The following is a 26431-nucleotide window of genomic DNA, read 5'->3' as shown; positions in this document are numbered from 1 at the left end:
AGCAGACACTGATGGAATTGGGATAAATAAGCACTATTCCAATACTAGTAAGAGATTTCAGTGCTCCACTCTCATTAATTGATAGACTAAGATCAGTAAAGAAATGGAGGACATGAAAAACACTGCAGACTAATCGGATCCACCAGAAATATACAGAACACTCCATCCAACAACAGGAGAATACAGATTTTTTTCAAGTGCTCATGGAATATTGTCCAGGATAGACTATGTTAGGTCACAAAGCAAGTCTTAATAAACTTTAGAGAAATCATACAAATTATCATTTCTGATCACAATGGAATGGAAATAGAAATCAATAAAAGAAGAAAAACTGGAAATCAAATAACATTCTTAAATAACTAATAATTCAAAAAAGATATTACAAGGGAAATAAGATAATATCTTGAGACAAATGGAAAGGAAAACCCAACATATTAAAACTTAAAGGTTGCAATGAAAGCAGTGCTAAGAAGGAAATTTGTAGCTGTAAACACATTTAAAAGTGATTTTGAATCAACAAACTAACTTTGTTACTTAAAGAACTTTGCACCTTAAAGAAAAAGGAAAATAAACTAAACACAAAGCTATCAGAAGGAAGGAAATAATAATTAGAGAAGAGATAAATGAGATAAATAGAGAATAGAAAAACAGTAGGGGAAATTCACAAAAGCAAGATTTGGTTCTTTGAAAAGATTTTAAAAATGAGAAAACTTTGGCTAGGCTGGCCAAAAAAGAGAAAACTCAAATAACTAAAATAAGAAAAGAAACAAATGGCATTACTATCAATTTTACAGAAGCAAAAAGGATTACAGAAAACTACTATGAGTAACTGTACCATCAAATTGGATAACCTAGATGAAATGGACAAATTGTTAGGAACACACAACCTATCAAGACTGAATCATAAATAGAAAATCTGAACCAATCTATAACTTGTAAGGAGACTGAATTACTAAAAACCTACCAACAAGAGAAATCCTAGGTTTAGATGACTTCACTGGTGGATCCAACCAAACATTTAAAGAAAAATTAACAAAAACTCTTCTTAAAATTTTCTAAAACATAGAGAGGAAGAAACACTTCCCAACTTATTCTATAAGACCAGCATTACACTGATTTCAAAGCCAGACAAAGATATTAAAAGAAAACTAAAGGACAGTATCTTTTATAAATATTGATGCAAAAATCCTCAACAAAATAATAGCAAAGCAAATTCATCAGGATATTAAAATAATTTTATACCATGATCCAGTGGGATTTTTTCCTGGAATGCAAAAATTGTTCAGCATTAAAAAGTCAAGTGATGTAATTAACAGAATGAAGGAAGAAAGCAAACGATCATCTCAATTGATTTAGAAAAAGTATTTGACAAAATTCAACATCCTTTCACGATAAAAACACTCAATAAACTAGGAATAGAAGAAAACTACAATATAACAAAGGCTCTAAAAACAAACAAAAACAGTTAACGTTTTACTCAATGGGGAAACTGAAAATTTTTCCTCTAAGATCAGGAACAATACAAGGATGCCCACTTTCACCACTTGTTTTCAATACAGTACTGGAAGTTCTAGCTGGAGTAATTAGGCAGGAAAAAGAAATAAAAGGCATCCATATTGGAAAAGAAGTAAAATTACCTCTGTAGATGAAATAATCTTTTATGTAGAAAATCCTGATTCCACAAAAAAACTTTTAGAATTAATAAACAAATTCAGCAACATTTATGGATAAAAAACCAACACACAAAATCATGTGCATTTCTATACACTAATAAATAATCTAAAAGGATATTTAAAAGACAGTTCCATTTATAACAGTATCAAAAAGAATAAAATAAGAATAGACTTTACCAAGGAGGTGAAAGACTTGTACATTGAAAACTACAAAATATTCCTGAAAAAAAATTAAAATATACAAATAATTGAAAAGACATTCTGTGTTCATGGATTGGAAGACTCAATATTGCTAAAATGTCAGTAAAACCCAACATGATCTACAGATTCAATACAATCGCTATCAAAATCCCAATGACTTTCCTTTTCACAGAAATAGAAAAACCCATTCTAAATTTCACATAAAATCTCACAGGAGATTCTGACTAGCCAAAACAGTCTTGAAAAGAACAAAGTTGGAGGTCTCTCACTTCCTTATTTTGAACTTAAGGCAAAGCTACAGTTATAAAAACCGTGTCGTACTGTCAGAAGACAGGCATATAGGTATGAACGTAATAGAACGAGAAATCCAGAAACAAACTCTAGCATAAATGGTCAAATGTTTTTCAACAACTGTGTCAAGACCATTCAATGGGAAAAGTACCGTCTTTTCAACAAATGTGAGGAAAATAGATATCCATGTGGGAAATAATGAATTAATAACCTTACATTAAACCATGAGCAAAAAAAAAACTCAAAATAAATGAAAGACCTAAAAATGAGAGCTAAAAGTATAAAATGTTTAAAAGAAAACTTGAGACAAGCCTCATGACATTGGATTTGGCAACGATTTCTTGAGCATGACACCAAAGCACAGGCAACAGTAGAAAATAATAGATAGGACTACATCAAAATTAAAAATTTTGTGCACCAGAGGTCACTATCAACAGAGTAAACAGGGAAAATATTTGCAAATAGGATGCCAAATAAAGGATAATATCCAGAATACATAAAGTACTTCTACATCTCAACAACAACAACAACACTGACAACAAAAACCCCAATTCAAAAATGGATAAAGGACTTATATAGACATTTCTCCAAAGAAGATATACAAATCATAAAAATCATATGAAAAGATACTCAACATGATTAATCATTTGGGAAATGCAAATCAAAACCACAATGAAATACCACCTCACACCCATTAGAATGACTAATATAAAAACAAAACAAAACAATCAAAAACCCAGAAAATAACGTGTTTACAAGGATGTGGAGAAATTGAAACCCTAGTAAGTGGCTGATGGGAATGTAAAATGGTGTGTCTCTGGAAAACAGTGTGGCAATTCCTCAAAAAATTAAATGCTCAGTTACCACATGATACATCAAATCCACTTCTGGCTATATCCACAAAAGAATCGAAAGCAGGGACTCTATCAGATAATTTGTACACTCATGTTCATATCCTTTTTAGTCACAATAGCCAAAAAGTGAAAGTAACCAAGATGTCCATTTGGTAGATTAATGTATAAATAAAATGTGGCATACATATATATATATACACACAATGGAATATTATTCATCCTTAAAATAGAAAGATATTGTGATACATGCTACAATATGGATGAACTTTGAAGAAGTTATTCTGAGTGAAATAAGATAGTCACAGAGGACGAATATTGTATGATTCAATTTATATGAGGTACCTAGGGTGATCAGATAAGTAGAGACAGAAAGTGGAATGGTGGTTGCCAGAATCTGGGGAAGAGGGGAAGGGACAGTTATTATTTAATGTGTACCGAGTTTCAGTTTGGAAAGATAAAAAAGTTCTGGAGCTGGAAAGCAGTGATGGTTGCACAGCAATGTGAGTATGCTTAATGCCACTGCACTGTACACTTAAAATGGTTAAAATGGTAAGATTGTATTATGTATATTTCACCATTATTTTTTTAAAATCTGAAATATTTAGGTGTAAATTTTACAAGGCTTGTATGCTGAAAATTACAAAATAATTATAAAGGAAATAAAAATGATCTAAATAAATGGAGAAACATACTGTGCTAATGGACCAGAAGACACATCATAATAAAGAGAGCAAGTGGTGGAAAGAAAATTATCTGAATAGGACAGAAACTTCTAACACCAGATGTGGATGGGTGTAACTCATAACATGTGAGGTGAATTGAGTTTGCTGGCAGATATTTGAGGTCTTGTGGGTATTTCCTTATTGCATATTCTTACGTGGTTTGATTCTGCTGAATATAGTTTGTTTCACCTAGTATTCCTCACTTTTCATTTTGAAAACGAACTTGCTAAAAAAACACTTTGAGAATAACACCCTCATTGATAAAAACTGTAAACTAATTTCTAGCCTAGAAATTTCAGTTTCTATCCTAGAGGATTACATCGACCAAGAGAACACCCCAAAGATGATCTAGACAGGCAGCTGGTATCTCTGAAAGCAAAACCCTTTTGCTTGTATAAAAGGAATGGATAACATAAAAGATAATAACTAGGGTCACAAAAGCACATGAAATAAGAAGAAATGGGGTTGTGATTTTAATCCATATAAAGCTTCATTGGGTGATTAGAATATAAACACCTGATCATGTCCTTTTAACACAAACTGCATCAGTGCTGGCAATGGCAGACATCAGGCTGGGCCCTAACTTTGGTACCTTTGCCTGTTTTACCCTGTGTCATTTCCTGTGACTTCAATCCTGCCTAATTTTGACTGAATTGGTGGCTACTTTTTGGAACAAGATGGAGAGGTAGGGATTACAATGGAGGTGTGAGACATTAGGGGAGCATGGCATGATCAATATGTGACAACTATGACTCTTAATAACAGGTATCCGAGGTTCTTTCACCAAGATCTCATCACACGCTTGCTCAAGTCTGACAGTCTCTTTCTTGGAGTGTCTCTGTGGGTATAAAGACAGCAAACACTACTCAAAAATGACAGGTGCTTTAGTTTCATTTGCTGTAAGAACATTTACCTTGCACAAAGGATGTTGACCCATATTGATTGCCCATATATAATGAACCCCAACTGACAGTGGTAAAAATGGAGACCATGCATGAAACAAGCGGAGAAGTATTGCATTTAGGCCTTCTGTGGGTGACAGGCTAAGCTCTTCATGACCCCTGGAATGTTGCTAACCAAGAGGATACCTGCTTCTCAGCTGCAGATAAAAGCAACATGGAGGCTGCTCAGAAGGTACAGATCTGAAGAGTATTTGCAGATGTAATTAAGATAGGGATCTGGAGATAATATCAGCCTGGATTATGTGGACCCTAAATCTAATAAGGAATTTCCTTATAACAAACAGAAAAGGAAAATCAGAGACAGAGGGAAGAAGGCTATGTGAAGATGGAGGCAGAGATTTGAGTTATTCTGCCATAAGCCACGGAAACCCTGGAGCCACCAGAAGCTGGAATAGGCAGGAAGGGCTCTCCCTAGAACCTTCAGAGGGAGCACGGCCCTGCTGGTACTTTGATTTTGAATTCTTGGCCTCTATAACTTAGAGAATCAATTTCTATTGTTTTCAGACATACAGTTCGTGGTATTTTGTTATGGCAGCACTAGCAAACCAATACGATTTTGGTATATGGAACAGGGTGCTGTGGCAACAAATACATAAGAATGTGGAAGTACTTTGGAATCAAGCAAGGGGTATAGATTGGAAGAATTTTGAGGCACATGACAAAAATGCCTAAATAATCCTGAGGAGACTTGGTGAAAATATGAAGAGTAAATGTGCTTCTGTTGAGGTATCAGAAATGAACATATTATTGGAAAATGTAGGAAAGGAGATTCTTGTTATAAGGTGGGAGAAAACTTAGCTGAATTATGTTCTGTTGGGTGGAAAGAAGAATATGTAAGCAATGCACTGGCATATTTAGCTGAGGCGATTTCCAAGCAAAGTGTTTCTCCTTTCTATTTATAGTAAAAGGTGAAAGGAAAGAGCTAAATTGAAGAAGGAACTGTTAAGTGAAAAGGAATCAACACTTGATGGTTTGGAAAACTCTCAGCCTATTTAGGTTGCAAAAGATTTTAAGTGTTTTCTGCAAAAATAGCCAAGAGTGTGGCTGGACATCTTTTGCTAAAGGCAGATGTGTGACTAATGGATGCAGTCAACCCTCTCAGCAGAACCCAGGAATAGAGATGAGGTTGTCTAGGAAATAGCTGTAGAGAACCCTCTTGTCTGATGATATCGATTCCCTAGACATACAGAGAAGACCCACAAATTTTTTGACAAAAATGTTATACTACCAAAAACACTTCCAGCTTGCCTTGCAAGCAGGAAAGTTGAGACAAAATGAAGGAAGGCTGTCAGACTTCTGGAATTCTATAGGTAGGAAACAGGATGATTGAGCCACTTGGCTGCTAACATGTGTCACTTCAAGAAAAAGGAAGAATGACTGAGGGCAAAGACATGGATACAAAGGTAGAGTCCAGAGATGGCAGGGTTGCCACCATGGGCCCAGAGAGCAGAGCATTAAGCCAGAGAGGATTTTTCTTGGGTGTTGAAACCTAACAGAACCTACCCTGCTATGTTTCTAACTTACTTGGGACAAGTGACTCTTCTTATTTTTGGATTGAAATATAGTTGATTTACAGTGTTGTGTTAGTTTTTGGTATACAGCGAAGTGATTCATTTTATGTATTCTTTTTCATATTCTTTTCCATTATGGTTTATTACAGGGTATTGAATACAGTTCCCTGTGTTATGCAGTAGAACCTTGTTATTTATCTATTTTACATATAGTAGTTTGTATCTGCTAATCCAAAACTCCTAATTTATCCATCCCCCCTTTCCCCTTTGGTAACCATAAGTATTTTTTTCTATGTCTGTGAGTCTGTTTCTGTTTTGTAAATAAGTTCATTTATATCATGTTTTAGCTTCCACATGTAAGTGACATCATATGATATTTGTCTGATTTATTTCACTTAGTATGATAACTCTAGATCCATCCATGTTGCTGCAAATGGCATTATTTCATTTTTTATGGCTAATATTCTATTGTATACATATACCACATCTGCTTAAACCAATCCTCTGTTGATGAGCACTTGGGTTGTTTCCATGTCTTAGCTATGCTATGAACACTGGGATTAATCTCTAGGCCCATCCATGTTGTTGCAAGTGGCATTATTTCCTTCTTTTTTATGGCTGGGTAATAGTCGATTGTATACATGTACCACATCTTCTTTATCCATTCATCTGTCAGTGGACACTTTGGTTGTTTTCATGTCTTGACTACTGTAAATAGTGCTGCTATGAACATTGAGGTGCATGTATATTTTCTCATTAGTTTTCTCCAGACATATGCCCATGAATGGGATTGCTGGATCTTATGGTAGCTCTATTTTTAGTTTATTAAGAACCCTCCATACTGCCCTACATAGTGGCTGTACCAATTTACATTCCCAGCAACGGTGTAAGAGGGTTCCATTTTCTCCACACCCTTTCCAGCATTTATTACTTGTAGACTTTATAATGATGACCATTCTGAACAGAGAGAAGTGATACATCATCATAGTTTTGATTTGCAATTCTCTAATTAGCAATAGTGAACACCTTTTCATGTGCCTGTTGGCCATCTGTATGTCTTCTGTGGAGAAACGTCTATTTAGATCTTCCACCTGTTTTTTAATTGGGTTTTTTGGTTTTTTGATATTAAGCTATATGAGCTGTTTGTATATTTTGGAAATTAATCCCTTGTTAGTAGCATCATTTGCAAATATTTTCTCCCAGTCTGTAGGTTGTCTTTTCATTTTGTTTATGGTTTCCTATGCTGTGAAAAAGCTTCTAAGTTTAATTAGGTCCCATTTATTTTTGTTTTTATTTCCATTACTCTAGGAGATGGAGCCAAAAATATATTTCTGTGATTTATGTCAAAAAATGTTCTGCATATGTTTTTCCTCTAGGAATTTTATAGTATCCTCTCTTACATTTAGGTCTTTAATGCATTTTGAGTTGAGTTTTGTATATGGTTTTAAAGAATGTTCTATTTTCATTCTTTTACATGTAGTTGTCCAGTTTTCTCAGCACCACTTATTGAAGAAACTGTCTTTTCTCCATTGTATATTCTTGCCTTCTTTGTCATAGATTAACTGACCATAAGTGTATGGGTTTTTCCTGGGCTTCCTATTCTGTTCCATTGATCTGTATGTCTGTTTTTGTGCCAGTCCCATACTGTTTTGATTACTGTAGCTTTGTAGGATAGTCTGAAGTCAGAGCGCATGATTATTCCAGCTTCATTCTTCTTTCTCAAGACTGTTTTTGCTATTTGGGGTCTTTTATGTTTCCATACAAATTTTAAAAAATTTTTGCTCTATTTCTGTGAAAAATGCCACTGGTAATTTGACAGGGATTGCATTGAATCTGTAAATTGCCTTGGATAGTGTGATCATTTCAACAGTATTGGTTCTTCCAATCCAAGAACACAGTGTATCTTTTCACCTCTTTGTGTCATTTTCAGTTTCTTTTTACTAGTGTCGTATACTTTTCAGCATACAGGTCTTTTGCCTCCTTAGGTAGGTTTATTCCTAGGTATTTTATTCTTTTACATGTGATGGTAAATGGGATTGTTTCCTTAATTTCTCTTTATGATCTTTCATTGTTAGTGTATAGAAATGCAACAGATTTCTGTATATTAATTTTGTACCCTGCAACTTTACCAAATTCATTGATGAGCTCTAGCAGTTTTCTGGTAGCATCTTTCTATGTATAGTAGCATGTCATCTGCAAACAGTGACAGTTTTACTTCTTTTTTTCCAATTTGAATTTCTTTAGTTCTTTTTCTTCTCTGATTACTGTGGCTAGGACTTCCAATACTATGTTGAATAAAAGTGGTGAGAGTGGACATCCTTGTTTTGTTCCTGATCTTAGAGGAAATTCTTTCAGCTTTTCACCATTGAATATGATGTTAGCTGTGAGTTTGTCACACATGGCCCTTGTTATATTGAGGTATGTTCCCTCTATACCTACTTTTTGGAGAGTTTTTTTAATCATAAATGGATATCAGATTTTATCAAAAGCTTTTTCTGCATCTACTGAGATGATCATATATTTTTTTATTTTTCAATTTGTTAATATGGTATATCACATTGATTGATTTGTGGATATTAAAAAATCATAGTGTATGATCCTTTTAATGTATTGTTGGAGTTGGTTTGCTGGTATTTTGTGAAGGAATTTTGCATCTATATTCATCAGACCAAGTCTGCAGATACAGACCAGACACTACCTGGGGATCATCTTGCCCCTGACCCCTGGGTGATGAGAAGGGAGTACACTGATGGAATGCATAGGACATCTCCTGAAGAGGGTCACCTCTCCATAGCCAAGAAACATAACTAACCTACCACATACATAAAAATACAAATAGCAATTTAGACAAAATGAGAAAACTGAAGAATATGTTTCAGATAAAGGAACAAGATGAAATCCCAGAAGAAAAACTAAGTGACATGGAGATAGGCAATCTACCCAAGAAAGTGTTCAGAGTAATGATCAAAGATAATCAAAGAACTCAGGAGGATGATTGCACAGAGTTTATAAATTTTTAACAAACAATTAGAAAATTTAGAGAACACTCAAACAGAGTTGAAGAACACAATAACAGAAATGAAAAATACACTGCAAGGAATCAATAGTAAACTAAATGAGGCAGAAAAATGGATCAGTGAGCTGGAAAACAAAGTAGTAGAAATCATTGCTGCCAAACAGAGAAAAAGAAAAAAGAATGAAAAGAAATGAGGACAGTTTAAGAGATCTCTGGAATACTATCAAGTGTGTTAATATTCAAATTACAGGGGTCCCAGAAAGAGAAGAGAGAGAGAAAGGACCTGAGAAAGTATTTGAAGAGATAATAGCTGAAAAATTCCCTAACCTGGGAAAGGAAACAGTCACCCAAGTCCTGGAAGCACAGAGAGTCCCATACAGGATTAACTCAAAGAAGAATACACTGTCACACTGTAATCAAAATGACAAAAATTAAACAGTATTAAAAGCAAAAAAAGGAAAAGCACCAAATAACATACACGGGAACTCCCATAAGGCCATCAGATTGATTTTTCAGTAGAAACTCTGCAGGCCAGAAGAGAGTGGCATGTTATACCTAAAATGATGAAGGAGAAAAAACTACAACCAAGAATACACTACCCAGAAAGGCTCTTCTTCAGGTTTGATGCAGAAATCAAAAGTTTTACAAACAAGCAAAAACGAAAAGAATTCAGTACCACCAAACCAGCTTTACAGCAAATACTAAAGGAACTTCTCTACATGGAAAATAAAAGTTCACAACTAGAAACAAGAAGAAGCTCACTGGTAAAGGCAAACATACCACAAAGGTAGGAAATCATCCACACAAAAATAGAAGGGAGCACAAAAGACAAAAGTAGTAAAATCATCTGTATCCATAATAAGCAGTTAAGGAATACAGAAAACAATTAGATTTAAAATATAACACCAAAAATAATAATCATGTGGGGAGGAGAATACAAATGCAGAGTATCTAAAATTTATTTGAAATTAAGAGATCAGCAACCTAAAACAAACATATATGTATATACATATAAGTATATGTATATGTGTGTGTGTGTGTGTGTGTGTTTGTAAACTGCTATACAAAAACCTCATTGTAACTGCAAAACAAAAATTTATAATAGATATACACACAAAAAAGAAAAAGGATTCCCAACATAACACTAAGGATAAAATAACACTAAAGGTCAAATCACAAGAGATGATTACAAAAGAAGAAATGGGGGAAAAAGACCTACAAATACAAATCCAAAACAATTAGCAAAATGGCAATAGCAACATACATATCTATAATTACCTTAAATGTAAACAGACTAAATGCTCCAGTCAAAACACATAAACTGGCTGGATACAAAAATGACCTGTACATATGCTGCCTACAAGAAACTCACTTCAGATCTAGGGACACATACAGACTGAAAGTGAGAGGATGGAAGAATGTATTCTATGCAAATGAAAATCAAAAGAAAGCTGGAGTAGCAACACTTATGTCAGACATATTTAGACTTTAAAATAAAGATTATTACAAGGGAAAAAGAGGGACACTACACAATGATCAAAGGATCAAATCTGCAAGAAGATGTAACAATTGTAAGTATATATGCACCCAACATATGAACATCTCAATATATGAGGCAAACGTTAACAGACATAAAGGAGAAGTTGACAGTAACACAATAGTGGGGACTTTAACACCTCATTTACATCAATGGACAGATCATGCAGACAGAAAATCAATAAGGAAACACAGGCTTTAAATGACACATGAGACCTGATGGACTTAATTGATATTTATAGAGCACTCCATCTAAAAACAACAGAATACACATTCTTTTCAAGTTGACATGAAACATTCTCCAGGATAGGTCACATGCTGGGCCACAAAGCAAGCCTCAGTAAATTTAAGAAAACTGAAATTATATCAAGCATCTTTTCTGACCACAACGCTATGAGGCTAGAAAAGAATTACAAGAAAAAAAACTGCAAAAGACACAAACACATGGAGGCTAAACATTATGTCACTAAACAACCAATGGATTACTGAAGAAATCAAAGAGGAAAACAGAAAATACTGAGACAAATAAAAATGAAAACAAAGCAATCCAAAACTTATGTGACACAGCAAAAGCACTTCTAAGAGGGAAGAGTATAGGGATTCCAGCTTACCTCAAGAAAGAAGAAAAACCTAAAAAAAAAAACCCTAAATTTACACCTAAAGCAACTAGAGAAATAAGAACAAACAAAACCCAAAGTTGGTAGAAGGAAAGAAATCATAAAGATCAGAGCAGAAATAAATGAAATAGAGACTAAAAGAACAACAGAAAAGATCAATTAAACTATAAGCTGATTCTTTCAAAAGATAAACAAAATTGATAAATCTTTAGCCAGACTCATCAAGAAAAAAAGGGAGAGAGCCAAAATCAATAACATAAGATATGAAAGAGGAGAAGTTATCAACACTGCAAAATACAAAGGAGCATAAGAGACTACTATGAGCAGCTATATGCCAATAATATGGACAAGCTGGATGAAATGGACAAATTCTTAGAAAGGTACAATCTCCCAAGACTGAATCAGGAAGAAATAGAAAATATGAACAGACCAATTACCAGTACTGAAATTAAAGCAGTAATTTAAAATCTCCCAACAAACTAAAGTTCAGGGCCAGATGGCCTCACAGGGGAATTCTACAAAATATTTAGAGAAGAGTTAACACCTATCCTTCTGAAACTATTCCAAAAAATTGCAGAGGAAGGAACACTTCTGAACTTATCCCATGAGGCCACCATCACCCTGATACCAGACAAAGATATCACACACGGAAAAGTAATTTGTAGAGTTTTTAATGATGGTCTTTCTAACAGGTCTGAGGTGATAACTCACTGTAGTTTTGATTTGCATTTTTCTAATAATTAGCAATGTTAAGCATCTTTTCATGTGCCTATTGACCATCTGTATGTCTTCTTTGGAGAAAGGTCTATTTAGGTCTTCTGCTCATTTATTGATTGGGTTGTTTGTTTTTTTGTTATTGAGTTTGTATATATTGAGGAAATGAAGCCCTTATCAGTCACATCATTTGTAAATATTTTCTCCCATTCCACAGGATGCCTTTTAGTTTCATTTATGGTTTCCTCTGCTGTACAAAAGCTTATAAGTTTGATCATGTCCCATTTGTTTATTTTAGCTTTTATTTCTATTGCCTTGGGAGACTGACCTAAGAAAACATTGCTACGATTTATGACAGAGAATGTCTTACCTATATTCTCTTCTAGGAGTTTTATGATGTTATGTCTTATATTTAAGTCTTTAAACCATTTTGACTTTATTTTTGTGTATGGTGTGAGGGAGTGTTCTGACTTCATTGATTTACCTGCAGCTGTCCAGTTTTCCCAACACCATTTTTTGCAGAGGCTGTCTTTTCTCCATTGTACATGCTTGCCTCCTTTCTTGAAGATTGAGCATAGGTGTGTGGGTCTATTTCTGGGCTTTCAATTCTGTTCCATTGATCTGTATGTCTGTTTTTGTGCCAATATCATGCTGTTTTGACTATTGTACCTTTGTAGTATTGTTTGAAGTCTGGGAGGGTTATTCCTCCAACTTTGTTCTTTTTCCTCAGGATTGCTCTGGCAAATCTGGGTCTTTTACGGTTTTAATTTTATGATTATTTGTTCTAGTTCTGTGAAAAAATGCCACAGGTAATTTGATAAGGATTGCATTGAATCTGTAGATTGCTTTGGATAGCATCACTGTTTTAACAATACTAATTCTTGGAAGAATCAACATTGTGAAAATTAACAATACTAATTCTTGGAAGAATCAACATTTGGGTGACTCTACTACCCAAAACAATCTATAGATTCAATGCAATCCCTATCAAATTACCAATGGCATTTTTCACAGAACTAGAACAAAAAATCCTAAAATATGTATGGAGACACAAAAGACCACAAATAGCCAAATAATCCTGAGGGAAAAAAACGGAGCTGGAGGAATCAGAATCCCTGACTTCAGACTATACTGCAAAGCTGCAGTAATCAAGACAATATGGGACTGGCACAAAAACAAAAATATAGATCAATGCAACAGGATAGAAAGCCCAGAGAAAAACTATGGTCAACTAATCTATGACAAAGGAGGAAAGGATATGCAATAGAAAAAAGACAGCCTCTTCAATAAGTGACACTGGGAAAACTGGACAGCTACATGTAAAAGAATGAAATTAGAACACTCCCTAACACCATACACAAAAATAAACTCAAAATGGATTAGAGACCTAAATGCAAGCCCAGACACTGTAAAACTCCTAGAGGAAAACATAGGAAGAATACTCTTTGACATAAATTACAGCAAGATCTTTTTTGACCCACCTCTTAGACTAATGGAAATAAAAACAAAAATAAATAAGTGGGACCTAATGAAACTTAAAAGCTTTTGCACAGCAAAGGAAACTATAAGCAAGACAAAAAGACAACCCTCAGAATGGGAGGAAATATTTGCAAACAAATCAACAGACAAAGGATTAATCTGCAAAATATATGAACTGTTTGTGCAGCTCAATGTCAAAAAATCAAACAACGCAATCAAAAAATGGTCAGAAGACCTAAATAGACATTTCTCCAAAGAAGACGTACAGATGGCCAACAAATACGTGAAAAGATGCTCAACATCACTAATTATTAGAGAGATACAAATCAAAACTACAATGAGGTATCACTTCACACCGGTTAGAATGGGCATCATCAGAAAGTCTACAAACAATAAATGCTGGAGAGGGTTTGGAGAAAAGGGAACCCTCTTGCACTCTTGGTGGGAAGGTAAATTGATACAGCCACTATGGAGAACAGTATGGAGGTTCCTTGAAAAATTAAAAATAGAATTACCATATGACCCAGCAATCCCACTATTGTGCATATATCCAGAGAAAACCATAATTCAAAAAGAAACATGCACCCCAATGTTCATTTCAGCACTATTTACAATAGCCAGGTCATGGAAGCAACCTAAATGCCCATCAACAGATGAATAGATAAAGAAGATGTAGTACATATATACAATGGAATATTACTCAGCCATAAGAAGGAATGAAATTGGGACATTTGTAGAGATATGGATGAGCCTAGAGACTGTCATACAGAGTGAAGTAAGTCAGGAAGTGAAAAACATCATATATTAACGCATATATGTGGAATCTAGAAAAATGGTACAGATCAACTGGTTTGCAAGGCAGAAAAAAAGACACAGATGTAGAGAACAAACATATTGACACCAAATGCAGAAAGCGAGTGGGGCGGGGGGTGGCGGGGGAGGTTGGGATGGGATGAATTGGGAGACTGGGGTTGCCATATATACATTACTAATAAGAAAAAAATCAAATTGTACACTTTAAATACATGCAGTTTATTGTATGTCAATTATATCTCAATAAAATTCTTAGAAAAACAAAAAAACCCTAATACTAATTCTTCCAATCCAGGAGCATGGAATATCTTTCCATTTCTTTGAATCATTTTCATTTTCCTTTATTAATGTTTTATCATTCTCAGCATATAATACTTTCATCTCCTTGGTCACATTTATTCCTAATTATTTTAATTTTTGAAGCAATTTTTAAAGGCATTGTTTTTTTACTTTCCCTTTCTGATATTTCATTGTTGGTGTAAAGAAATGCAACCAGTTTCTGTATATTAATCTTGTATTCTGCTACCTTGCTGAATTCATTTATCACTTCTAGTAGTTTTCGTGTGGAGTCTTTACAGTTTTCTGTATATAGTATCATGCCATGTGCATATAATAACAATTTTACCTCTTCCCTTCCAATTTGGATGCTAGTGGCTCTTTTAAATCCTTTCATGTTCACCCTTTCAGAATGAGAACTTTTATAATATGCCTATACCACCATTGCATTTTGGAAGCAGATAATTTTCTATTTTTACAGGTGCATAGATGGAGAGAAATTTTACTTGCACATGGATCACAATCAGAGTCTCACCCACATCTGATTTAGTTGATGAGATTTAAGACTTTGGGAGTTGATATTTAAATGAGATATTTGACTTAGAGTTGATGCTGGAATTCATTAAGATTTTGTGGGTTGTGGTATGAGGTGAATGCATTTTTCACATAGGATGAATGTGAATTTGGGGTGTGTGGAGGTAGAGGGCAGAATATAGGGAGTTGAATAGTGACCTTCAAAAGATAAGTCTGTCCAGAATATCAGAATTTGACCCTATCTGGATTAAAGGGCTTTGCAGAGAAAATTAAGGTAGGGATCACAAGATGAAATCTCCCTAAATTAGAGTGGACCCGAAGTCCCATGATGGGTCACCTTATAATAGACAGAAAGAGGAAAGAACAGAGACACAGGCAAGAAGGTCATGTGAAGATGGAGACATAGATACAAGTTATGTTGCTACAAGACAAACAACAGAAGGAACAACCAGAATCTGGGATAGGCAAGAAAAAATTCTCCCCTAGAACTTTGAAAGGAGCATGGTGCTGCTGGCAGCTTAAGTTTTAATTTCTGGCCTCCAGAATGATCAGATAATAAATTTCTGTTGTTTTAAGCCATCCACTCTTTGGTACTGTTATTGCAGCCCAAGGAAACTGATATATGAATATATAGACACATGCATGCCTACACATATTTTTCTGAAAATACAGTTGTTAGATTTCTTTTCTCATTTAGTACCTTATCCCAGAGTTTACAGTTGTGGTTTTGTAAGTTATTATGTCCAGATAGCTTTTCATAGATTTCTTGGGCATTCCTATTTTTTATCATTATTCATAGCTTTTAATAACAATTGTAAGTTAATATCAGTTTCCTTTCTCTCCACTGATTTCTTTATATGTCAAGGATATTAATCGTATGTCACTCATATATAAGGACAAATTTTTCTTCCCAGGTTTTCATGTGCTATTTAATTCCAGTTTTTTTCTTTAAAAAAATTATTTATTTATTTATTTATTTATTTATTTATTGGCTTCATTGGGTCTTCGTTGCTGCACACAGACTTTCCCTAGTTTCAGCGAGCAGGGGCTACTCTTCGTTGCAGTGCCCATGTTTCTCATTGCAGTGGCTTCACTTGTTGTAGAGTACAGGCTCTAGGCACGCGAGCTTCAATAGTTGTGGCACATAGGCTTAGTAGTTATGGCTAGTAGGCCCTAGAGCACAGGCTCAGTAGTTGTGTTTCACGGGCCTAGTTGCTCCGTGGCATGTGGGATCTTCCTAGAGCAGTGATCGAACCCGTGTCCCCTGCATTGGCAGGCAGATTCTTAACCACCGTGGCACCAGGGAAGTCCCAGTGCTGCTTTTTCTAAAATGGAATGTTTTTAAATTTGGGGAGTTTTGTATGGCTATGAAACTAATACTGCTCTTGGCCTAAAAACATATAACTAATAAACTAGGGGCACAGAACACTGCCTCCAGGTTTACCAGGGTTACAGAGCATTCTCCACCTCAGAAGCCACACCACACAATAGCCCGCGTTGCGGGGGGGAGCGCTAAAGGGGCAAGATTTGAGTCTCTATCCCACTTGTCCTCAGGAGTTTCTGGCACTCTCTGAATTTCAGTTTCTTCCTCTGTAGACATAATAATACTTGGCTGAAACAGATTTTGCAGAGATTTGACACAACATACAACATCATTCTTTATTGTCAAGAGAATCCGGGATCCTGGATTGGACAAATACACAGAAGAACTGGCCCTTTGGGTGGATTATGGTCAATTAAGTGTTGGCTTCCCAGCTCCAAGCAGACCTACGGTTCAATCACAGGGATATACTCAAATTGGATGAATAATACAACAAAGATGATGAGGATGAAGATGACGATACCCAATGGTTTCTTGTCAAGACTGTTCTCAGGATCCTGGGTCAGTTTGTGTGAGGGCTTGCTCTGGAATCTTGTGCTTGGCCTGGAGGAAGTGAAGGGAGGGAGCTGGAACATGAATAGAACCAGGAGCCCTGAGTCTCATTCCCTGACCACCTGGCCTCTTGGCCTGAATTCCCAGACCTCACCATGGGCAGAGCGAGAACCTGAGTGTCTCCCGTGTAATCTCAGTGGTCATGAGGGCACCTGGGTTGGAGGAAGGACAGGTAATATCAATTAGGACCAAAGTGGACACAGTTTGAGCACAGAGTGCCATTTCCTAAACTGTGGGACAGAAACAGCTTCCATGTTTACTGTGAAGTATGCAGCAAAATGAGCTCAGTGTGTAAGGGGAAAATCTCCTGAAAACTAAACATCTGTCAAGTAAAGAACGAGGTCCATGGAATTCAGAAAAGTAATGCACACCTGTTCAAAACAACTAGGTAAGTTAAAATGTACTGAGAATGAAATCTTCAGGGTCTTAATAAGTAAACTAAACAACCAAAAGGAATTGTCCGCAAGATCCACTTGTTCACTCCTCTACTCCTCCCAGCTCCTTTCTATCCCCATGCACACGAAGCACTCACTGCTGAGACCACTCGAGTTTCATCCTAGGCAGGGTGGAGAAAGCCTGAACCATCACCTGCTGCTCCATGGAGCTGGAGGTGAGCGTAGGTGATGCGAAGAAGAATACACTCTGAGTCTCACTGGGACTGGCATCCCTCACAAACAGCTCATCATTCACGACGCATAGACTAGAGAAAAAATGGGCACTCAGACAACTGGATGGATGGACCACTCCACACCCTCAACAAAAATCCTGCTACAACTGCCACTCAGCAACTAGATTCTTTCCATACCTGTCCTGTGACTGTCCCCCAGGTACCTTGACTGGTACCTTCCCCCACCCCCTTTGGAGTGACTCTTTACCACTTTCGCTAGATTTGTAGGTCAGTTCCCAACCCAGGGAAGATTTTGCATTTACCCTTTACAAGAACCTAAGGAGTGGATGGTCTGATCCCCACTTTTCAGAAGAAGACACTAAGTCACAGAGAGGTCTTGTGACTTGATCAAGGTCACACAGCAAGTGAGTCTTGGGCCAAGGAGAGAACTGAAAAGCCGATTCCAGAGCCCATGCTCTTCTTAACCACTAGCTGACCCTGCTCCTTGGATCTACCTGCTGGCTTTCCACCATACTGAGTAACCCTAAGGTCTGCATCACCACATTCCCCCGCCCCTGAGCCCAGGCTGGGATGGGCGTTCCCACCCACAACACGGTCTCACCTGGAAAAGCTGCCAGGGGTAGCAATGAAGGTCTGGGTGAAGGCACGCACACAGCCCTGAGGACTTCCTTCCACTTCAACAAAAAACAACAGTATCCCTTAGAGCCACGGGTGCTTTACACACTTACACGGGGGTCCCCAGGCAGGGTCATGACTTGACACTCAGACTGAGGGGACAGTTGTTCACCAGGGCCAGGGTGTCAGGAATGGGGAAGGCAACTATAGGAGCAGTCTGCTCCCAGTGACAGGGCCCCATGACAACCACTTCACAAGTTCATGAGATGCATTTGTCACAGCTGCCCAAGAGGTGGATATCACTACCCCATTTTGCAAATGAGGAAACTGCGAGGTTAAGTAATGGCCTAAGTTCTCAGACTAAGAATCTGGGATGAGACCCACCAAACTCCATAGTCCATGTCCCTAAAGCCTAGAGTGTGCAGGGCAGACAGACATGGACACAGCTCAGACCTGGTTTGGCTGTGGGAAGACTGACGGCTAGAGAATACAGTGAGGATGGGATGAGAAGGGAAGGGAAGGCAAGGGAAGGGTAAGGGAGGGGAGGGGAGGGAAGGGGTCAGGGAAACCTGGGGGGTCATGGGAGGGAGACGGGCCAGAGGAAGGGAGCAGTGGGGCATCTGGGGAGGGGTCTACACACACTCACCTTCCTTGAACACCCCATTGACAGAGAAGCAAAGCATTGTTTCCTGAAAGGGAAGAGCCCAGGCACTCAGTCACCACCTCAACCTAAACTTACCCACCTGCGGCTTCCTGGGCCCGTCCCAGGGAGGAAGTAGGTGCTCACCTTCTGGAACCACAAGTCCACCACAAAGGAGCTAAAGTCATACTCAGTCTTCGGCAACACACAGAGGATGTGCACAATGTCACCTCTTGTATACTTCAGCAGCTGGACCCGCAGATCTGTGGGGGGAGGGGAAGCAAGCCAAGGCCAGGGGCTGCCTCGCCCTGGAACCTATGATTGACCCATTTCCCGCCCAGTCTTCCCATCACACACTCACGGGGGTCCTTGAGCTTCTTCATATTCCTGCTCTCCTTGAAGTACTCGCCCAAGCTGCTTCTAAGAGACAAAGAGGAACAATGGGTGGTAGTCTAACCAGCATGGGTGCTTCCAGGAGCTGGCCTGTGTCTGCTGGGGAGCTACACGCCCCAGGAGCAGAGCCCAGGCTGTGATACTCACGGGGCTGGGTCCTCAGGGTGGAAGGGAATGGTCAGGGAGAAGCAGGCCTCCTCGTGATAAGCACCCAGGAGATGCTTTCGGTCTCCATAGTCATGGATCAAGTAATACCTGAGGGGGAGCAACAAGGACCATCTGTATGTGTGGTCTGGACCTCAAATGAGACTTGAAAACTCCCATGAGCAGACCTGAGCTTGGGTGGCCTCACCTGTCCTAGCCCTCCTCCCCTCCTCCCCTTGCTCAGCTTCCCAGGGGTACTTACTGCTGCAGGAATTGCAGGACTAGACTCTTCAGCTCATCAGATTCAAAGAAACTTCCCTGGAATCAAAACAGTCTTCAGGACCAGGGCTGACACCCCCTCCTCATGCACCACCTGAAACCCTGCTTCACCTCCAAGCTCACCTCGCAGGCTGGTAGGAGCTTGCGGGCTTCAATACCACACTTAGTCGGTGGGGGTGCCTCCTGGCCATCCTGGGGGAGGGAAGAGGATGTCAGCAGTGTAGACCAGGAGGTGGTGCTGGATGATCAAGGAAAAGGATGGGCCCAGGAGAGGGTGGGGGTCACAAGTCAGGTGTGAAAGGACCCCAGCATTTCCACAGGCTGGACTATATTTTGGATCATCGCCTTGGGGTCCCCAAAGCCTGTGGAGAATGTGGTTGAAGAAGATCCAGAGCCTTTGTCAGGTTCCCACAGAGGCTGTACCATCCCCCTCCCCCCAGGACATTTAAGGGTCAGGTTCAAAACTGTACCTTGGGCAAAACCTAATGGGGTTCAGAATAGTTTGTGGGTGCTGTCAGGGCCAGTTAGCAGAGTCAGTGATCAAGGAATATACTTACCAAGCTTAGTAACTTGGGGAACAATTCCAGGATGGAGCTGCCAAAATCAAGACAAAAGAGAAAAGTCAGTGAAACTGAGGAGGTGACCCCCCTCGTGGGAGCAAGTACACTTACAGCAGACACAGCCCAGTGTGCCCCACCCACACTCCACTGTCCCAGGCTTCCAGGGCCCTGGGCACCTCCCCCATGGACTGACCCAGAGGGAGAGTGTTCCCTCCCTCCCTCCCTAATCCCACTCCTTCCCCTGGGTAGCTCCCACCCAGACTGCCCTGACTCCCTTCTCCAGTGCCACAAGGACTAGCATTTCAAACTTATGCTACAGGCCTTCCTTCCCCTCCCTTCCTTCCTCCAGGGCCCCACTGGAGGCTGTGGAGAGAAGAGGGAATGGGGTGGGAGCCCAGGGCTCTGCTACCTCCCTGGGGGTCCAGCACTCTGCCAAGACAAGGACACCCCCACCCCATGGATGGCCCAGGATGCTGGGCCAGGGAGGTGAGTGAGGAGGGGATCAGGAGGCAGGGAGGGAGATGGAGGGGGATGAAGACAGAAAAGGAGTGAAGGTAGGAGGGGAGATGAGAGAGACATGGGGGCATAGAGACAAGGGAGAGAGAGAAAGCAAAGGGAAGGGAGAGAAGCTCTACTGTGGAGGGGGTCAGGGAAGAAGAGAGGAGAAAGAGGAAATGGCGCCCCTGCTGCAGCCCTGTCCTTCACCTGCCCTGGGATGGCCCAGGCACTCCAGGTAGGAATGGAAAATAGGCACATGTTGGACTGGGGGCCCAATGGGTGCTGCTTGGAACTTTGTCGACTTTGTGACACACAGAGAGGAGAACATAGGGCCTGAGGTCCTCCCAGAGGACCAGGTCCGCTGCCCCCTGCAAACAGGCAGTGTCAGGGGCAGCTCAGGCTCCCAGGGGCAGCAGCGGATACATCTGACCTTATGTTGGTTGACTTATCATGGAGGGTGGTGCACAGGGGGTCTCTGTCCGCACACATCCCTTCTGGCTCCGGCTGCTGGTCCTTGTCCATCTCCCCTGCAGACTTCACCTGTAATTATAGAGAGGAACCACACGGACCAGAGAAACACAGCCAGGATGGCCCTGCATCCACCAGTCCCATCCTTTCCCTACAAATCCACTTCCCTTCCTCTGTCACCTTCCCATAAGCCTTCCCACTTTCCCTTCAAAGACGGCTCTGGGTACCACAGATCACCTCAGTGTTGCAGAGGTTCAAGTTCTTGGTGTCAGAAGCATTCTGCATAGTGTTGGACAGGCCACCCGGCTGGTAGGGTTGCTTGTTGCTCAGGTTCAAGGACAAAAGCTGTGATGAGGAAAGAGTTAGAGTGAGGACCCCAACAGGGGATACCTGAGACCAATCTGCCTCTTCTACATAATCTCTCACACCATCACCACCAGCCCCAACATTGGGACTAAGTCCTCACCTCGGGCATATTCCCTGGATGGATCTGCAGGGAGGCAGCCATACCATTTCTAGGGTTCTGTGCCATTCCAACATCATGGGTCATCAAGTCTCCAGGAAGAGAGGACGAGGGAAACAGAGTCTGGGAATTGTCAAGAGATTGCTGGGAGGCATCACATTGTTTGTTCACAGTCAGCTGCAGAGTGAGGGGTGGGATCCAAGGCTCTGAGTCTGAGGTGGTGATTGAGGGCAATTGGTGGGTCTGGCTGTGAGTGCACAGCTTGTGTTGGGTCTGCATTACCTTTATCTGCTCCACCTTTCCTGACTTCAGTTCCTTCAGCACAGACTGGGGTGCATCACAGGGCTCAACAAAGATAGCTATCTGTAGAGAACACAAGAGGGGCTCTGTGAGGACCAGGAAATCTGAGCCTTGGGATCAAGCAAGACCATGTCCCTGTCCTGCCCTTTTGCCCCCAGCTAAACCTGCTCATGCCCTTGACACACACCCTTTCATTATACTCATTGTAAATCTTGCCACTGACATTCTTCAATGCAAAGGCAATGTTGGCATCCTCAACAAAGAACTGGGCCTGCATTTTCTCATAGTGAAACTGTAGAGAGAGTGACAAGAGAAGCAGAATATGAGACCAGAGCCATTTCTCATCTGGGCCTGCCATCCACCCCGTTTCCTCTCATCGGCCTCAATGTCTCTTACTTCAACTGGGGTGAAGGGGACGCTGCATTTCTTTTGAATCAAACTCAGCAGCCACTTCTCATCATATTTTATACCAAAGGGAATCTAGGAGCCAAAGAAAAAATGCGAGAAAGAAAATTGATACAACGAAATCCAAGGTTAAGATAAGACCCAACTGTGTCTTGCTTTAGGACCTTGTTTCAGGCTTTAAATAATTTCTTAAAATAGGACAATATCTGTTATCACTAACTTTTATACCAGGCATGGATTTCCTAAATACCCTTTCTTACCATTCAAATACTTGTCCTGAGAAAATCGACTTAAACTGTTTCACACATACTTCCTTTCATAAAGTTCTAAGAGATCCTACCTAAGGCAGAACTGGCCTGCCCCTCTGACAAGGACCCCAGAGACCCAACCTCCTCCCACACTCAGCTTGAGCCAAACCGAGCCTTTTGGTGTGAAGTGGCTCCATCTCCTTGGCACTAGTTTCCTCCTTTGCTCTCAGACAGTCTCTCCCATGCTCCCTGCAGTCAGTCTGTTCCCTTTACATGGCTTCTCTGATCCTGCCCTCAGATGATCTAGCAAGTTAACTCCTAGTAAGAACATGGCAGATTACCAACTCCACTGACCCAGAACAGTTCCCAGCATCTCTACATGAGTCCAACATGACTCCCACTGTCATCTTCTCCATATTAGGTCCACTTAGCCAGGACACTCACCATGATCTTGAACCAGCTCCCCAAGGTCTCATCCTGCCCGTTTCTCTCCATTCTTCTCTCTGGAGGCTTTTGTTCCGTCTCCATGGTAACATGGGTTTGGTCTTGTTTCGGAAAATTGCCTCTCCGATGATAGGACGGAATGGCGTAGGGCGCACTGTGGGGAAGTGCAGAGAAGAAAGTGATCCTCATATGCTTGGAAAGTCTTCTCTACATTTTCTCAAATGATACCAGAGCTACAATAAAGATTGCTTAACCATTAACCTGATCCCATCATTCCTCACTCTTCCAGGTTAGAGAAAAGGATGACATTTTTAACTACAAGATTATGTTCCACTAGCTAGTACACTCCAGCCATGCCGACTCATCACTTACTATCTTACTCCAGTGTCCTTGTTTGCATCACTCGTTGCTGGATCTCCATCTTGTTGTTGCTGGGATGAAGGATGAATACCAGACCTGACTTGTTCAGACCAATTGTTGTATCTCCTTCGGTAAATACTGCAGCATTTTGCTCTTTTTTGCAAGGGGGTAACTTGCTTATTGTGCCCTGAAATGGAGAAAAACATATCCGTAGTCCCAGTACCAGAAAATGTCCTGGGGAAATATCATGGCTAATGAAGAAATATCTCTGACTTTATAATCTAAATAGAAAAGTATCACAGAGCTTAAAAAAAAAAGGCTGAAAAACTTCACTGTGGTTCTGCTTCTCAGGAAATGAGAGGTGGGGAGCATTCACAGCCAAGAGGAAAACAAGCACAGAGGAAGGGGTCTGGATCTAGGATTTAGTCTGTGATGTTAGTTCCTGCTCTGCTTGGTTCAGGCTAGGTGACCTGGGACCAGTGGCTTTTCATCTCTAACTCTTACTTCTCTGCTCTGCTCTAGGTGGACCATAAAACCTACCCTGAAATCTACCCTGGTGTGACGGTTCAAGAGTCAAAGATGATCTCCCTGCCTATAGGAAAAATTAGATAAATGAAAGATAAGTCTGCTGCAAAGATCCAAAGTGGAGCCTGGAGAAACATAATATGGAAAAAACCAAAAGCGAGGGGGAGAGAATTAAAGGAGATTCAGTGAACATACCTAACACATGGTTAATGTGAGTCCCAGAAAGAAGGAGAGAGAACAATGGAGAAGTGGTATTTGAAGAGACCTTGGTTGAGAAGTTTCCAAAAGGAACAAGATATCAACTCAGTATTACAATATTATTGTAAAAGGAGAAAAGGTGTGCTTTAAGGAAAAATTCTTAAAGAAAAGACTTTCATCATTATGTAACAAAAACTCGGAAAATTTGTGACCAGGAGATTCAAACTAAAATAATTATAATACACTCTTCTTTGGGCACAAAAAATATCATCCTAGGTGGAGGCACATAGATACAGGAAAGAAAGACTAATGACATTTGTGAATATGTAGGCAAATTTAAATGAATATTGACTACATAACTCAATGATAGCAATTTCTTCTGGGTATTTAAATATATGGAGAATGAAAATGCATGACAATAAATTTAGAGGGAGTATATGAAGAATCAAAGTGTCTCAAGGTCCCATAATTGTCTGAGTTTTAAAGAACTGATTAATTAATATTAGGTTGTGAAAAGGCAAAAATGTACATTTTAATCTAAAGGGTAAACACTGCAAGAACGGTAACTAGCCACATGAGGTAACGATTTAATGGTTATATAATATTAACCATATCAAAGGGAAAGAAAGGAAAATGAACTTAGAAGAGGCAAAAATAAATATGCAATAATATGATAAACATAAATCAAATTATATCTATTTTTACGTTAAAAGATGCAGGCTAATCTTTCCAAATAGAAAGACAGATATTATCAGACTGGACAAGAAAACTTCCATCAAATGCTCCTGAAAAGAGACACGTGCAAAATTTAATCATCAGGAAAATGTGAAAATAAAAAAAATGACAAAATGTATACCTTTCCCACATTAAACAGAAAGCTGGTATAAACATATTAGTAAAAGAAAAGGTACACTTTAAAGAAAAAAGCAACATTTAGAGAAAGAGGGAGGCTTCTTTATGATAACAGGTTCAATGAAATAAGAAGATATTATACAAAATTCTAAATTTGTATGCTTGTCTTAAAGCAAAGCCAACATACGCAAAGCAGAAGCTGACAGACATAAAGAGGGAATGGAGAAATTCACAGTCACAGTGGGAAATTTTAACACAGCTCATTGAGTGACATATAAAATGGCAGAGAAAAACTCAGCTAGAGGGAGAAGATTTTAAAATGACTTAAATAAATTAACAAATTCATTTAATATAGAACATTGCACATGACAACTACACATCAAACATTCCAGAATAAACCATATGCTGGGCATTAAAGCCAGCCTCAAGAACTTGCTATGGACTAAGAGAATTTACCCTGACTAGTTAATGTAAGATTCAGTGGTAATGGTGGGTTTTCTGCCCTTCCCCCACCGCTAGTATGAATCCAAGGAATATTAGTTTACACAATCCCACCCCCCACCTAGGGCATCATCCCTACTCTCCAAATCCTAGACCTGGGAAAATCTCATGACTCATGCCTTTTCCTTAGCCAGGAAAGAAACCCACCTCCTCATGGAGGGGAGGTTTTCCATGTGGAATCAGGATGCGTGTGTCAGAGCCCACTTGGCCCATTTCCTCAAGAGGTGGGAAAATAGTCAGCCTTGGCCCTCTCCACCCCTTCAATAAAGGAGGATCAGCTGGTTGGGGGTTATGTGGGTTGGGATGGGGGAGGGAACCCAGAACCCCTCTTGCCCTGTGGGAATCTGAGGACAAGGTCTCGTGCTGATCAACTCACCCATGGGGTGGCTTGAAGGCAGTGATCTGTCACCACTGTCCTCACAGGCTGCTTGTGAAGAGAATCTGTGGGTCTGGAGGTGAAGGTTTGGAGAATATCAGGAAGGCTGCCAAGGAAGGTGAGAGCAGGCCCCAAACTCTCTCAAGGCCACACAATATGGAGTCCTAACAGGAAGTCCCCTGCCCAAGGGCATAGAGAGGAGAGCCCTGGGGGCCAGAGGAGACCTAACTTCCTGTAATTACTGCCCCCTGAGTTTGCTACCAGCCTAACAACCCAGAAACTGTTTCCAACTGTACCACCCCTGCAGAGGAGGCCAACTAGAGTCAGGAGGCTTAGGGGACCTTGGTACTTATAGCTACAAACACAGGGAACTCTGTGGGCCAGACTCTATATCAGCTACAC

General features: G+C 39.8%; 1 pseudogene; it reads right to left on the bottom strand.

The window, feature by feature from the left end:
- Positions 1 to 26033, bottom strand: part of LOC130841426 (nuclear RNA export factor 3-like) — a 579609-nt pseudogene extending 553576 nt beyond the window's left edge.
- Between the last annotated feature and the right edge of the window lie 398 nt (positions 26034 to 26431).

The sequence above is a fragment of the Hippopotamus amphibius genome, chromosome X (assembly GCF_030028045.1).
Source record: "Hippopotamus amphibius kiboko isolate mHipAmp2 chromosome X, mHipAmp2.hap2, whole genome shotgun sequence".
NCBI lineage: Eukaryota > Metazoa > Chordata > Mammalia > Artiodactyla > Hippopotamidae > Hippopotamus > Hippopotamus amphibius.
Note: the sequence above shows the minus strand (reverse complement) of the source record. Positions and strands in the feature narration are given on the sequence as shown.